At 40.9% G+C, this 12,887-nt stretch overlaps 1 protein-coding gene across 3 annotated transcripts in view; it reads left to right on the top strand.

Annotated features, from left to right (window-relative positions):
• Positions 1–12,887, top strand: part of ADARB2 (adenosine deaminase RNA specific B2 (inactive)) — a 442,068-nt gene that overhangs the window by 113,135 nt on the left and 316,046 nt on the right. The window lies entirely within an intron of this gene.

The following is a 12,887-nucleotide window of genomic DNA, read 5'->3' as shown; positions in this document are numbered from 1 at the left end:
ATGAAGCTCCTGTGATGAAAGCAATAACCTACAAGTCCAGCGAAGAGAGGATTAGTAGAAGATAATGGGGCTAGAAAGAATTAATTCTGTTTTGATAGTTGTTGATGGATTCTCTAGGACTGATTCTGAAGGCATGGGGATGTTGAAACTGCATTGACATTAATGGGAGTTCCACATGTGGCTGCAGAATCAGACACTCTAAACACATTACCAAACTACCTACTGAAAAAAAGGGTTGTTTTTTTTTACCATGTACAGTTGGCCTGTGGAACTCATTGCCACAACAAAGGTTGGGATTCTTTTAATTGAAAGGAATATACATACTTGTTCTTGTAGGAATAAGCCAACCTCCAACTGAGGGTTCTAGGAACAAACTTCCAATATGGTCAGTTATTCATAATTGTACACCTGAGTTTTCTTGCACTTACCTTTGACATATCTAACACTATCCATAGGCAGGGTACTATGTTAGACAGACCAATAGTCTGATGTGGTATAGCAACTCCTCTGTTCCAAATGTATTTCCTAAGTAAATCAACCCCCAGAAAAAACAAAGGTGGCTAACAAAATTCCTACAGTAGCTCTAAAATGTATAATACTTATTCATGGTAACATCATCTTAGAGTTCTTCTATCACTCTTTAGAGAGTGATAGATGGATATTGCTATACTAATGCAGTGCTTTTAGAGAGGAGTGATTCCCTAGTGACTGATTTCCACAGCTAAATAGAAAAATGCAACCCACAGTAAATCCAGTCTTCAGACGAGATGTAAAACGGAGCTTCTGAGAGCTTGTAATAATTAAAAAGTCCATAGAAGTTTTTAGAAGAGTAGAAGGTGCTTGTTCCATTGTCCTGGTCAGCTTTCATGCTTGAATATTACATTCCGGATACCTAATTTCCCCAACATTTTTAATTGGATTAGCTATGTTATTACTGTTGCAAAGTGTGGCTATATGTTATGAAAACGCCAGAGGTGGCTGTATTTCACTGGTGAGTGGTATACGTTTTTGGCTGTGAAGTGAATTCATCTCAAAGCACTATTTAAATATCTTATTTTTTGGTCATTTGTAGTAGCAGCCAGTTAAACTGCTAGCTATTTGGAGTGGAACCATTGTTAAAATAAAAAGTCAAAGGATCCACTTGCCAAGCTGTGAAAGTTGGGTTTAATGGGGTGGGGGTGTTTAAATCTGTCTCGTTGCTGGGCTCAACACACCGCTACACTAACAACTTTGATGTTGTGCTTGCTAGTGTTGTATGGTGAGATCACTATTGGGCTTTCATCGTTAAAAATAGTTGCCTTTTTTTTCAGATCGACAGATGAAAAGTGCTGTACTGTATGACAGAATCAGGTGGCTAGACCTGGAGATCTCATAAGTCCTAACATCTTTAAATTCATAATTCAGAATAACATAAATGTAAACTCTTAGTGCTTGGTGCATGAAAATGAATCCAAAAGCAGAGGGCTTTCACTGCGCTTAAACTCCTCCACATAGAGAGTTTTATGGGTGCAGTACTTGTTCTTGGGGCTCTTTGAACCTCCTGGGTTCTGTTCATTGCTTCTTTTTATTAGATTTGAATAGACTGGTACAGCCAGGACCAGCAGAGCTGGCCAATGGCTGGGGTACTGTATCCATGCTGATGTGGATCCCCGCACTCCAAGAAGAAAGGTGTGACCTGACTTCTCCATTTTGGACTAGGTCTGTAGGAAGCTCTTGTGGGACTTGTAGAGGTGGATGTTATGCCTATCTTTGTGTCTGCCTTTAATAAAGCTAGAGACCGTTCTGGGGGCCATAGTAAAACTTGTCTCTAAGTCAAAACAAACTGGAAACTTAAGTTCTCACTATCCCTTCTCTTTCTGTTTGATGTTCATTTGATGTTCCCCTCCTTTACTTTTACCCTGTGCTTTAGCCCATTGATTAATACATCACTGCAAATAAGGATTCAGCAGAAGAAAGAAATAACAGTAATTTAAAAATGAAACTTTCTTCAAAGCTGTGTACAAGATTAATTTTTGTACATTTCAAGCAACCTGCTCCATAGTCAAGCTACACATAAATTGCAATAAGAAACTAAACACAGACCTCCACACTACTTACCTCTGAAAATGCAATGCTTTGCCTTTTATTCACTGAAAACTATGAATCAGTGTTTTCACAGTTCTAAAATAACTAAAACCTGCTAGTTCATAGCACTAAATGTATCTAACTTGAGATAACTGACATCCATGCACATAATAAACACTTGTAAGACGTGAAAATGAGCTTACACAGTAGTACAACTGCAGGTTTCCAACAGCCATTTTTAACAGTGCAGCTATGTTAGACATATTAGTGGTGTATAGATTTGATGTCTGTTGCTTAGCTTGTTAATTTGAGGCCCAGTCATACCAGAATTCAAGACCCTGTGAGTTGTGCCATAGGTTTTAATGGGAGAAAGATCAGGCCCATAAATGATATTTGTGTAGACTTATGCCACTTGCTCAATTTGCATTTCACATCTCCTTTCCAAACTGTGGCTTTCCTGAATGTTCCTGACCCTTTACACAAGACAGTATTTAACCCTTCTGCCATCAGATGCTACTCTTCTACCACTAAAAAATTGGCAGTTCCCCACACGCATTCTGTGAGAAATGAGCTTTTTAGTTTTGAAGACCTGTGAAAATTTCAAAGAAAAGTCAAACTTTCAGTTTTTACAAAACAGTTAAAAATATCCATTTTTTGCTAGCATTGCAGATTTTTACACCTGTTTGTACTCTATAGTAATCAAATTTGTAAGCCTGGAGAAATAACTACTTGAATATACAGTGTTCCCTGTGCATGCTTAACCACTTCTATGCTGTTCTCAAAGTACCTTTTTCCAGTATTGAATAGGAGTGGCAATCTATGTTTTACTCTTATCTCAGTTATTAGCTTTGTACATGAAGGCGTAACACGTTAATCATAAAACAATAGTTAGTAGGTCGTGTTTTCTGATTGCTTTGGAAAACTAAACCAAAAGATAGTTTTTCCAATAAAACATCTGCTTCTGGTCAAACAAGATTACATTATTGTAAACCTAATGCACATACATGTTAATATTTTACTAGAATCAAAATAATTAGAAGGAACACCTGCTTTTAAAAGTTATTGTTCTGGATGACTGGGCATTGTATTCCAAAAACATATATATATATGAAGATTACTCCTGAGTGAAAGCTATAAGGGGCTCTTGTCTCAAAATGAAATACTGTTGATAAAAATTCCCCTATGTCCCCTGCGTGACATGATGGTCCAGCACAGTTGCTGTTCAGCAAGGTGTGATGTAAAGATCACCACAATCTTGGAAAGTCCCAATGAAGAAGAAATGCTCATCTTTATTATTCTTTACTTGAGAAAAGAAAATCTTGTCTGCTTTTTTGAATTTAAGATGAGCTTCTATTTTTTTTTATTATAGCACTTTTATATTGGCTAGAATATAAGTTATCAAACAATAATACAATGGTCGAGAGTTGAGAGTGCTAAGTAGGCCAGCCAGTGTTAATTGTTCTGAGGGCTGCTAGGTTGTGAACACTTGTCTACTACACAATGGACTGACACAGCAACTATAGGTACCTAGTCTGGAAACAACACCTCTTTGGTCATTGGTCACTGGTTGCCTAGGTCGAATGAGACCCAAAGTTGAAAATCCTTTCAATTTGTTTTGCTTGCACTTTCCACGCATACAACCTATTAGCCAAATCCTTGCTCAGTCCCTGCTAGGGCAGAACTCCCATTCTAACTTCAGGAACTGGCACTGTAACACTTATCCATTGTTCCTGACTTCTCCATTATTAAGGCACAACAGAATGAGATCCTTACCTCCACTCTAAACACAACTCTGCTACGTATTTCACCTTATCAGAAAGGTCAAGGATTTAATGGTTACGGAGCCTGAAATACCTACTGTGACAAAGTTCCTCCTCTACCTTGGTGGGTCCTGCTCTTATTGGCAGGTTTGCTCACCTCAGTGATCTTCCCCACAGTCTGGATCAACTCCTCCTGTGTCTGATCAGGAATTGGGAGGTTTGGGGAGGAACCCGGGCCCGCCCTCTACTCCAAGTTCCAGCCCAGGTCCCTGTGGATTGCAGCTGTCTATAGTGCCTCTTGTAACAGCTGTGTGACAGCTACAACCCCCTGGGCTACTTCCCCATGGAATCCTCCGAACACCTTCTTTATCTTCACCACAGGACCTTCCTCCTGGTGTCTGATAATGCTTGTACTCCGTAGTCCTCCAGCAGCACACCCTCTCACTCTCAGCTCCTCACACAGATTTCCTCTCCTCTAGGTCCTCCCCACCTGACTGGAGTGAGCTCCTTTTTAAACCCAGGTGCCCTGATTAGCCTGCCTTGATTGGCTGCAGGTGTTCTAATCAGCATATCTGCCTTAATTAGTTCTAGCAAGTTCCTGATTACTCTAGTGCAGCCCTTGCTCTGGTCACTCAGGGAACAGAAAACTACTCAGCCAGTGACCACTATATTTGCCCTCTACCAGACTCCTGTACCACACTGGCCTGGGTCTGTCACACTACGCACCTGTTAAAGAAATTCCTCCAGGTTAAAGTTGTGGAACTGCAGCTTACACTGCTACTCTCCATCTTGCATCACTCTGTGAATAAAGGACTTTGATCTCTTGGAATGTCAAGCCGGTCCATTTCACACTCACTAGAAAAGGAACACTGTTTGCTTATGGGGAGCAGCATCACTGAAACAAACAGGACTAATTCTGGAGTAATACAGCACTCAGCATGAATGAGTCAGAATCTGACCCAAAGTATAAAAACATCTTTAAAATATCCATATTGATTTCTGTCTCATGGTGGAAACATCTAGCCCCACTTGGTGCAGCAAACTGACCTTGCACTGAGCCCTATCTAAGTCAGGCACTGCGTGCTCCAGTAGCCTACCAGCAAGAAGCCGCACGATTAGAGCCCTGGGCATTTTGCTGAATAAGAGTCCAAGTCATGTATTGTCTATTTGCCCAACATAATAACTTCTAAATGTACAGGGGGAAAAAAATCTTTAAAATGGCCATACCTCTTTGGTTGTACATGAAGAAATATAAGCAATTTGAATATTAAATCAATTTATTTATTAAATCCCAAACTTGTAAACTTTCCATTCTTCATAGGCTTTTTCCTTTTACCTGCAACGTCTTAGAAACAAGCAAACCAAGTATTGCTTTTGTTTAAGCAAAGGCAGTTATTCCAATGCCAACTTGTTGTAGGCTAAATGTCAGCCTGGAGCAAATAGTAACAGCCAACTTGTGTCATCCCTTGAAGAAAATGATTTAACTGGGCAACAAACTGTTGTAGTCATGCTGCACAAAATTGGTACACATTTTAAAAGGAGGGTGTCATCATGAGTGTAATTATACCTAAAGTGGCATGACTTCACATTCATATCTGTGGTGATGTCACAACCATGTCAATGGCACATGAGTGCTGAAAAATGGAAAAACATCCCATTAAGAACCAGATGTCTATGTTTACCAGATAATCTCTTTTCTTGTTTAAAGGTTTATTGTGATGAGATTGTGTGACCTGCAAAGTGGTAGGAAGAATTTAATGGTAGACTGAAAAAAGGGTGTGTGAAGGAGGCAATCCTTCTTCCTGTAAACAAGGAGCAAAGTGACTTTCTAGGTCTTTTTTGAAGGAAATCCCTCTGTTTTGAGCTAAACCGTGGAGCAATCAAAGTAAATCCTGTCTCCAAATAATCCATCCCATATTATACAAATAATCTATCACAGGTTCTGCGTGGGGAAAGGGGACTGTGGAAGTCTTGGTTAACTCTCTGTAGACCTTGAGCCAACCCAGATATGATTGATTGACCAAACTGGTGTATGCCGTTAATGTACTATCATGACTGTTAATTGCACTCTGAGTGGTGCAAGATTCTGTATCTCTGCTTGTCTGCAATAGTATGGATCAGTTTAATGATGGTTGCAACAGAGACATTGGGGTGGGATGGGGAATAATAAAAGTGAGGATCCTCTGCTCAGTTTAGCCTGTTGGGCTGCCTAGGCTCCTATTCTTCATTCACTGCTAGAATCTTTCACTCAATACATTACTGAGGTCATGTGGTATTCTGGCCGTTGGGAACAAAGCATCTTTGTAATGATGATAAACGTTCAAAATACCTTCCCATTTCAGATGTTCTTATGTTCATCAAACTGCAGTTACCCATGAATTCTTTCCTGGTTATCCCACACTTTGTCATAGCTGGAACACCATGTGACACCCCTCACCCTTTAGCTTGTAACTCTTATATTTCTTTTGCATGCCCAGTACTGTGAAGGAGACACATAATGCTGCCATAGTCCACCTAAGGAGGATCCTTGATTAAGTGGATTGTAACTATACCCTGATGGCCAATCATGGCATTCTGCTGGGGTCTCTCTGCAAAGAGAACGTTAGGATCTTGGTAAAATACACTCTACCCCATATATCTTGCTGTCTTCACTTTTTATCTCATTGCTCAGTGGTCATGAGCAGCAGAACTATTGCAGCCTGCTGTTACAGTCATAATTTGTGTTTCTTCCAAAAGAATCACACTATTTGCTGCTACATTGCATGAGCCTCTTTTCTTAAGAATCACCAAGAAGCTCTTGTACTATTCACATGATCCCCATGTAGCAGTGGAAAAGAGCTGGAATCCCAGGCTTTAGTTCTGATGTCTGGAAAGGTCTCCCAGATGAGAACTTGGCAAAACTTTGGGTGTCATTGATGAATGAGCCAGGAGTGTATTCTCAACACTCCAACCATGGGCAAAGTTTATCTGGAAGTTCCTAAGGGGAAGAGTATAATAACCTACTCAAGATAGTGAATCAAAAAGTAAGACCATGTACATCCTAAAGTATATTGAGACTCAGAAGATCAATTTTTTAAAATGTACTCTTCTTATAGTTTAACAAGGGCTGTGTCATTAGAAAGTCAGATTGATTGTGTAAACATCAGTTAAGCTTGAAAGAACATACTCAATGAGCGTGAAATTCACAAGGGCATAAATCTATAACTCTGTGTAAAGTAGAAGCTGATGATTATTTCTACTCTTACTAGCCCTAGAGCTAGCGAAGGAAAGATCTGTGAATGGTTCTGGGAAAAACTAAAAAGCAGGTGCTAGGAGTATAAAATTTGGGACGTTATTGGAAAAGTAATCACAGGGAACTAGGGGCAGGCATGCCTACAAATGCTTTTCCAAGATGGAGAATTTGGGAGACTTTTCCTCATTCCAAATATTCACCCCAAAATCTGAAAATTCAGAAAGCAGCACGAGATGCCAAAATAAAACTGAAGAACCTGGGAATGTGAAATTTCCAGAGTCACTAGAGGAAATGAAAATCTTCAAGGTGCCTCTCACATTGCAACACAACTTTTTATCCTGTCAGCTTGATCTTCCCCTCTTGTTCCTGGGGGTGTAGTAACTTACCTGAAACTACCACCCTGTCATGCTCACTGGGCTGTGCTGGCCAGCATGGTGAAAGTCTTGAGCCAAGGCTCTGCTCATTCCTCACCCTTCCCTGTCCACCTATTTGCAGTGGCTGGGAGTGAAAGTAAGCAGTCATACAGCACCTGTTAGCCCTTCCTGACAACACCAAGGTCCAGCTAGCATAAGGGGCATGGGGATGTCAGGTGTCCCTTACTCTGCATGAGCATGCAACCCACCTCAGTCATATATTCAGAACTTACACCTGTTTTAAATATCCTGCACATAGCTTTAAATCTCTTCCTATGTAACTTCTTAGCTTTTGACACATGATCTATGTAGTTCTTTGTATCCATCTTGCTGCCTGCATTAAAAGCAGTGGTCTTTAAGCCTGTGCTATTACAGAGGGCCCTGCACCTGGACATCCAATTAGAGAGTAGCGTGGAGCCAGGATGGTCACAGATGAGGTTGTAGAAACGTAGGGCCCCATATAGACTGAAGGCAAGTCCACTTTATAATGTTTCTCACAACAGCATTGACCAGCTCGAAGATGAACAGCCAATGCTGTTAGCATGAAATGGAACAACCCCTTTACAAAGTAAGGAGAAGGGCAGCACTCACACCATCAAGTGGCTCTGCTGCTAATTGCTTGCCTTTAAAAAGACTGATGGATGGAAGGAATAATGCAAGTGATGTGTATTTAAACCAGACATGAAATCACCTGGTTATTTCCTAATTGCATTCATTTGTATGACTGAAAAAGTTGTTCTCAAGATTGCAGACAGCATTGTATAAAACTCAGCAGTCAATTTACCCCTTTCAGAAGGGCACAGGTTCCTGCCACAGCGAAGAGTGAACATTAAAATAACCATTGTGTAGGCCTAGGAAGAAGGTGTCACACGCTGAAGTAAAACATTTCATTGGAGGAATGAAAAGACAAATTCCCGCTCATCCAGAAACTCACTCAAATGTCATATTATTATATGTGCTTCTAATCCTTGGGATCATGCAGGTATTACTAGCATAAGGACAATCTGGGAAGCACATATCCCAGCTTACATGCTTCTCAGAGAGAGACAGATTCACAAAACAGAGAGGCTAAAACAAATATCAGGGAGGAAGGTGTGTGTGTGTGGGGGGGGTAGTAAGGGGGATGAGTCCTAGCCTCCCATGCTTTGATTTTCCTATTCCAGTTGTATATTTATATTGCAACAGATGGACCACAAATGGTTAACAGTCAAAGACAAAACCCACTGTGACCAGCAGGTCTCTGTGCAATCATCAGTAGAACTAGCTATTCTAGCCAATTTAATAGCTTGAAAATGAACTCATTAGTGGTCTTTTATCAGTGGAAAAAAGTCTATTAAATCCGGATGTGTGAAGAAGCAGTACAGAGGCTCATTTCCATCCCACTTGTGACCTGAACAAATCAGAGAAATGCTTTTCAAGGAACAGGGTCAGGCTTGACTGCAATAAGATATTTTCTACACACAGCACCAAACTTGTCTCTTTCCTTCAGGTTTGCAATGCAGTTAATTTTAATTTACAGTCTGTTGTTTTCCCCTCCCCCCATCTGACTCCACCACCATCACCATCATCCATAATTATGCAGGCTGTTTACACTTAGTGAGGAGAAAATGCAGTTCAGTCTGCTGGATTTCTGATATACCTGCATAAAACATCCCTCTAATAAATCTGCACTGCACATTACTTCTTAATGACCAGGGCTTAACAGAAAAGGCCAGATCCTCAGCTGTGGAAAATGGGGATAGCTCCATGGGAGTCAATAGAGTGATGCTGATCAAGGTATTTTTTGGTATGTTTAAGGAAGGAAGTTCAGTGATCAGAACCAAACAAGCTGAGCTTGGCGCCATGTGATGCACACCCATGTATATTGCATTCTTCTTGCCTCCACACCTTTCAAGCTACTAATATCCAATTGCGGAACACTCTGACAAAGACTCACAATAAGAGACACATGTCACATGGGAAGCTTAACATGCTCAGGAATTCATTTCTTTAGTGTAAACAATTATTTCTAGAAAATGTCAGTTTTGTGATTCTTTATTTCTGATTTAAGCAATTTTCAAACATAAAAGTGGTGGGCGCCCCTTATTTGTGTGGGACACAGGGAGCTTTGAGTCTGAAATGAGTGATATCCCTTGGAATAAGGTACAGCGGACGGGAATTGCTGTCTCAGAGCTGGTCTACACTAAGGGAGGGGATTGATCTCAGATATGCAACTTCAACTACATGAATAACGTAGCTGAAGTCGAAGTATCTTAGATTGAGTTACCTACCGTCCTTAAGGCGCGGGATCGACATTCGCGGCTCCCCCTGTCGACTCCACTACCGCTGTTCGCATTGGTGGAGTTCCGGAGTCGACAGCTTAGTACTAATGTAGGCACGAGGACGAATGGGTACAAACTGGATATAAGGAAGTTTAGACTTGAAATTAGACGAAGGTTTCTAACCATTAGGGGAGTGAAGTTCTGGAACAGCCTTCCGAGGGAAGTAGTGGGGGCAAAAGACTTTTCTGGCTTTAAGACTAAGCTTGATAAGTATATGGAGGGGATATTATGATAGGATAGATTAATTTGGGCAATTGATCTTGGATTATCACCAGATAAGTCTGCTCAGTGGTCTGTGGGGAGATGTTGGATGGGATGGGAACTGAGTTACTGCAGAGAATTCCTTCTTGGGTGCTGGCTGGTGAGTCTTGCCCACATGCTCAGGGTTTAGCTGATCGCCATATTTGGGGTCGGGAAGGAATTTTCCTCCAGGGCGGATTGGCAGGGGCCCTGGAGGTTTTTCGCCTTCCCCTGCAGCGTGGGGCATGGGTCACTTGCTGGTGGATTCTCTGCAGCTAGAGGTCTTCAAACCAATTTTGAGGATTTCAGTAACTCAGTCCTGGGGTAGGGGTTGTTATAAAAGTGGATGGGTAGGGTTCTGTGGCCTGCCTTGTGCAGGAGGTCAGACTAGATGATCATATTGGTCCCTTCTGACCTATGAGTCTATGAGTCTATGAGGAGCGCGTTCGGGGATCGATATATTGCGTCTAGATGAGAAGCGATATATCGATCCCCGAGAAATCGATTGCTACCCACCGATATGGCCGGTAGTGAAGACGTACCCTCACATCTTTCATTTAGCAGCTGTCCACACTGAGTTTTGAGACATTAGTACTTACCACAGAGAAAGGTTTAAACACAGGTCTTAGTAGAAAGCTGGTAGGTTTAAATAAAATACCTGTGTATGAGACTAGTGAATATGTATGTCCACTTAAAATATTTCTTACATGTAGTACCTCCACAACTGTGTTCTAGTTTATACGTATCTATATAATATCACTTCATCTTGGAGACAACATTATTTAACTGTGCCTAGAATAGGCTTTTTCCCTTTTTCCTTACAATTGTTTGGTCAAAAGTTAAATTCATAATGGAATTGGATTATTTTTAAGATTTAATTCCAAACACTTTATTCACATGTATTTAAATTTATAGGACTTAATAAACTTGGATTACTTAATGGCCTCTCAGTCCTGCTTTGCAACATAACCCTATTATTCCAGTCTTTTGGTCTCCCATGAATTGAAAATCCCAGCCATGGTGAATTCCGTCCAGAGTATGCTGTGGTTTTGCAATAAATCTGTGAACTATTTTGAGACCACCAAACTCATTTACTCTTGTTTGTTAAGCCAGGCATGAATTGCAGCTCTCCGGGGATGAAAAGTTACTTTCTTAACCCTCCCTATCACCTAGCGACTAAGGCAACGGTTTTGCTATAATGAGTAACTCTATAACAAAACCATAAGCAAGGTGTAATCTGATTCCCTTGATTAGTCAAGTGATAGGTGGACTCAGAATGTGTTTGAATGTATCCCCAAAAAATCTATATGTTCAGGTCTTAGATTAACTGTATGTGGAATACTTTCCTTATCTGTTCTAATTTCTCCCCATTTTTTTCTTCCTGCAATTCCACTGAAAAGCTCCGCAACCCTTCCCTCCACTGTCAGCTTGCTCTGGACCCAGTGACACATATAAACGATTCTCTTCCATTGTCTTGCATGCCACTCACCTAGGAGATATACAAAATCCATGAGATCTGGTGTCATTATTAGCTAGCATGGTAGACAGCGTAGAGTTGCTAAAGGCCTGTTGTAGATTTTATGGTCTATCAGCAAAGGGGACTTGCAGTCATTTACTTGTCCAAGCTGACCTAAATGTATAACAGTTTGAGTTTAGGATTTTTTCTTAACTAAACTGGTGTCACCTCTGCCTAGAATAGAGAATCCATCTTCTTGGCTCTTAAAAGGTACTTCTGCCTTCACATGTGTCCACTAAAGGTGAGACCTCAAGTGATAAAAATATAGCCATTGATTGCAATGAGATTTTTCCCATAGTATACATAAGGCACTGCCTAGTTTAAGCTGCTTAACTTTGTATCTCATTGCACCAGCATCTGCATCACAGGCTGTTGTGAAGCATTGTTACCTGTATACAATCACAGTAGAGCATTGTTCAATCTTTTTATTCACTGTAAATCTGTATGTAAAATTCCACTGTGCATTGTATAGCACATCTACAGACCAGTAACTGCACTGAATGTATTTGTTGCTATGAAGTAATTTTATGTTATCTGAAGTCCTATTTTTATATTACAAAGTCTTTTTCCACACATCACTGGGAATGTTAAACTTTCACAAAGCAAAGGGGAAAGAGGCATTAAAATAGCATGCATACTGATAACGTGCTGCCTTTTGTTCCATTGCTCTCACACAGTATGTACTGTACAAGGAAAGAACATGGTCACCCATCCCCTCGCTAGAGAAACTGTCATTCCTAATTCATTTCTACAGAGTACTTCAGCTGCCTTAAGCAAACTAAAACAGCTTTAAAGCAAAATTAATCTAGTTTGACTGTAGCAAACTAGCTTTTTCTAGAAATATAAAACATCCTTTTATTAAGAGGAGGAGGAGGTCAGGCTTCTTCTCTAGGCCCATTCAGGGGGTCTGCTGGTAAAATCTTCCCAGATCCCTCAGTCTCACTTGTGTTGAGGGGAAAGCAGCTTGGACAGCTATTGCACATGTGCATGAATAAAAATGACTGGTCGAGCCCTCTCAGCTGCTATTCACAATCTGATTGGGTCTCAGTCCAAGTTAGCATAATCTTACATAAAGTATTGTATATTCCTCCAGCTGCAAGTAGAAGTCTGCAATTTTCTCCTTGCTTGCAAAGGAGAGAGACAGGAGCCAGTCAACCAATCAAGGGCTGGGCAGCCATGCCAGTCCTGGGCGCCTCCTTTACAAGCAAGGGAGATGACAGGAGCCATTCAGTCCCAGCATGGGAAGGCTGCACATGCCGAAATAGTGGCTATGGAGAGCTTGTACCTCAACTGTCTCCAAGTTGCAGGATGGATTTAATTTTCCTCATCTCCACAATTCCC

Source organism: Gopherus flavomarginatus, chromosome 2, assembly GCF_025201925.1.
Source record: "Gopherus flavomarginatus isolate rGopFla2 chromosome 2, rGopFla2.mat.asm, whole genome shotgun sequence".
Classification (NCBI taxonomy): Eukaryota; Metazoa; Chordata; order Testudines; family Testudinidae; genus Gopherus; species Gopherus flavomarginatus.
This window is presented reverse-complemented; position numbering and strand designations above follow the sequence as displayed.